Consider the following 4,485-nt stretch of genomic DNA (forward strand, 5'->3'; position numbering starts at 1 on the left):
AGTAGTGGTCCAACTAAACTTCACTGGGTTATGGATGGGGGAAATTATGTTTCATTTGATGACTGCAGCGCTGCCAAAAGAAACCCGAAAGACAAATGCCTGCCTTAAATATTGAGACAGGGATAGATGGACTAAAAGAAGCACTACAGGAAAGCGACAGCAACACTTTAGTGGCTGGGAATCAGATTCTTTCTCTAGATTTGATTCATCTTTCCGCTCCGCTGCCAATTTTACCCACAGATTCATTTTCTGTTTCTAAGAAATTGAAAATACTGGTGGCCTGACACGAAGGTGCATAATCATGGGAACTTACTCGCTCATTCACGTGTTCGTTCATTCAGGGCTTTTCGAGCACGCCCTGCTTTGTGGGAGGCATGTGAGAGGTGCTAGCATGACAAATGCCGATTTTTATATCATATCCTATATGTCACACACTTCATCTAGTTTTTGCTACAATCCTACGAGGTTGTGTTTTTATCCCCATTTTACAGATGAGGCAGGCAAGAGTGAGCAGCCTGTCAAAGTCATATTGTATTGATCATGCAAGTTTGTTTGTTTGTTTTTTCCTACATCTGACCATATTTTGATGTCTTAAAAAGTCCTGTTGATTAGGGAGAGACTGGCCCTGCTAGGGAAAGCCGACTCTTGTAGATAGCAAAGGCTCAGCCAAGGAGCACACCTCTCCTATGCAAACCGACCCTCCCAAACACCTCCTTCTCTAAAGAACACACACCAAACCAATATTTCCACGGCCCTAAATCATCCCAGGGCAGGGACCAGGCACCTAGAGACTACTCTGAGAGCCCCAAGCCTACTGGAATTATTCAAATTAGCCAATCCTGAACTATTTATTCCGCTCTGCCTTGCCTTTCCTACGAAACCCAAATCAAAGCTCTGATCTATGCTTCCATGATCATTCCTGCTTCTGCCTCCTGACGGGGTGGGGTGCTTCCTTTTTGTGGTACGCCATGGCTCTTGTTTCAACGGCACCGACCTCTCCACATTGTCCCTCAGTTACCCTTATAAATGAATACCCAGGTACAGTTCATCATAAAGCTGGTAAGGAGGACGGGGTGGGGTACTTGGGACTCAATAGGCTGAGTGGCTCCAGAGTCTGTGCTCTTAACATATGAGCTATACTGGTATAAATAAGATACTCCCTTCAGAGGGATCTCGGCCCTGTGGGGAAACAGAGTCAGAAGGAAATAATTATAAAATAATATGTAAATGCAATCGTGAAGATATTGTTACGGCTAAAACAGTAGAATTGTTATGGCTATAACAGTAGAATTGTTATGGCTCATTCAATAGAATCGTCAACGAGGGGGGGAGAAAAGCATGTATCCTGGTTGGTGTTTGTGTGAGCTTGCTGTTTGGTTCCACTCAGCACATATTTAAGCACCTGCTGTGTGCAGGAACTTTCTCAGGTACTGAGATACATATAGGGCCTGCAGTAGAATACACCTTTGAGTAGCTGAGTGGAGGATGTGGGCGCTTAAACAAATGATCATAATATAGTGCAGTGAAGAATTAGGAATTTGGAAAGTTTTGTGGGAGATGTCACAAGGAGAGGGGTAGAGATAAAGAGTGGGGAGTCTCATTTACTTGTAGGGGACAGAATTAGTCAGGATTTTAAGACACGTCATTATGCAAGTCTCATGAATTTGGTTTGTGTCTTTAAGCTCTGGTTGTATTGAACATCAAAAACAAGAGTGGATTATATTTAGAATTTCACGCCAGGGTCACAGACCTTACTGTATGGCAGTGAGAAGCAGGTCAGAGTAGTAAAGAGAGTGCCAGTTTTTTGAATTTAGTAGATTTGAGTTCAAACTTGGAATTTCTAACTCACTAGCTGTGTCATTTGGGGTAAGTTACTTAACCTCTCTGAAGTTCAATGGGAATAATTTTACCTACATAAGATGTGCAAAATGCCTAGTAAACAGTTAAGAAATGGAAGTTTTCTTCTATGTTCTGGACCCCTCTGCTCCAGAGGGGTCTACTTACCTTAGTCAAAAGATATGTAGATGTGTATAAGCCCAGGAAGTTTTCATTGCTAGCACAAAGACTATGACAGCAAGACTCCACATAGGCTTTTGTTAACAGCCCCTGCGATATGACAGTGATAAAATTAGCTGAACCGATTTCCCGTTTTCCTTCTTGCCTTGAGCAACCTCTCAGCATTATTCCTTTCTTGGATGAGACTGAAGCACGAGGAGTTTTGTAAATTCTTGAACTCCAAGAGGCTGGGGTATATTGGTGTAGTGTGACTCATGGAAAGCAAGGATGATGAATAAAAACCAGAATTAGGTAACAAGTGTCAATAACTTACCTTCATTTCCCAGTTGGTGTTTTTCCTTTGCCCTTTGTCAGTAAATGATCAGGCCCCAACTTGTCTTCTGTGTTTTCTTCCCCAGATGCCGTATCAGATTTCCCTAAAGGAGGCATATTTTTCATTTTATGAGTGTTTACTATGTGATATGCTCTTTGGGTCACTCAGCATATACATATGTATCTCAGTGGCGTTGGTTGTAAGCTTGCTAACTCGTGTTTGAACTCAGCTCCTTTGGAACTGGATTGATCACTGGTTCATCTTTACCTCCAGGGCGACACATTCCTCTATCATCCATTCATCATTTGGTCTCTTGTTATGCACCCACAGAAGTTGATTCATGTGAATAAGTAGAGTGAATTCAACAGCATGTTTCTTGATGCCACCTTAAGAGTTTGATAGGGAAAAGTCTGGAGTCAGACTGTCTAAATTATATTCTGACTCCTTCACATGCTAGTCTGGTGACTTCAAGATAAGTAATGTAATGTCTATGGACTTGAGTCTCTTCAACCGTGATAGTACCGACTTCAGAGACTTGTTGTGGTGATTAAATGAGATAATGTTTAGCTTAGTTCCTGGTAGGTAATAAGTACTCAAAAGATATTAGTTATTACTTTTATTGACAAAGACAACTCAATGAAATTAAATTGTCTTGCGCTGTCCAATTCAGCAGCCACTAACCACATGTGGTTATTTAAACGTAAATTTGTTAAACGTGTAAAAATCAGTTCCTTAGTTGCACTGGCCACATTTTATGTGGCCAGTAGCCAAACACGGCTACTGGTATTAGACTGTGCAAATGTAGAACAGTTCTATGATGTAGAACTTTCTACACAGAAAGTTCAGTTGGACCCGTGCTGATAATGACATTGCTATCAAACTCTAGAAATATCGTAAGAAAAATGTGTGAAATGCACCACATACTTAAAACAAAAGCTCATTTGTGTATTCTAGGGAGGGCTGTAAATGCAAAAAAAAAAAATATCCCAAATACCCACCTACAGCGTGTGTAAACCTTCTGAAACAATTAGAGCATACGCTGTTCCCTTTCACATTGTTTCGTGGCTGTTTCTCCCTGCCCCCTCCTCCATTTTCAATATCTTTCTGATGGAGTTACGTTCCATATGTAATATTGTTACAGGTGCAAAATTGTTTCTTTCAATCCTGAATGCAGTTGCACATGTGCAACAATAGCTCTGAAGGCCAGCACACTATTACTGTGGATCCAGGCCTCTCTCACAGTCTGTGGGTCAACAGCGTTCTTCTTTGCTTGCTAATGCTTTATTGTCTCTTAGTATACATTGGAATAATAATGGTAATTTATGCAGATATTTTGTATGCATAGCAAATAATGAGAAACACCTGCAGAAATTTCCCTCCTTCTCTGAGTTCAGCAACTAATTATATTTTTAAATAATGGCTACCATTGAACACAATTATCCAAATCACTTTAAGTAATGGAATCTTTTTAAGGTGTTTTTGAAAATTTTAGCACAGTTTTTAAACACTCATTTTTATCTAGAAGATGGGAGGAAAGAAAGGCTAGTGGGCGGCTTACCCAAAAAAAAACCACTTTCTGCCAAAAATGGATCAGCCCTGGATTTTCCTCTGGGCCCTGGTCTGGCTCCCAAGGCTATGACCAGCTGATGAAAACCAGGTTTTCTGTAGAGTTCACCTTGCTGATTTTGGCGGCTTGCTCTTCCTTTCCTTCTCCCTTTCTTAATGCAATATAAAAATAATTAGATTACCTCTAAAAATTCTCTTTTAAAAAGCACAAATTGCCACATGATTTTCCCTTCTGTCAATCTAATAGTTTGAGTGGGAAAAACACCGGCTGGGAAGTCAGAAAATGAGTTTATTTTGTCCTTCTGAGTCTCAATACCTCTTCCATTCATTGGGAAGGCTGAGACAGGTCATTTCCCGAAGACTTTCCAACTCTGAAAAACCACAGGCTCATGATACCCGAGGTCTCTGAACCCTAGCCATCAGGGATCAAGTTCGCCAAAGAGAATCTGAAAAACAGAAGTGTTTGGCCGAGAACAAGACTAGTAAGAAGCATCTGTTTCCTCCTTACATCTAAAGCTTAGGTTGTGGTCTTCATTAGAGCAAGGTTCTAGAAACTTTTTGACATACATGCATATGTGATTGGGTGGTTG

This window comes from Herpailurus yagouaroundi, unplaced genomic scaffold (assembly GCF_014898765.1).
Source record: "Herpailurus yagouaroundi ecotype Mexico unplaced genomic scaffold, PumYag 159, whole genome shotgun sequence".
NCBI lineage: Eukaryota > Metazoa > Chordata > Mammalia > Carnivora > Felidae > Herpailurus > Herpailurus yagouaroundi.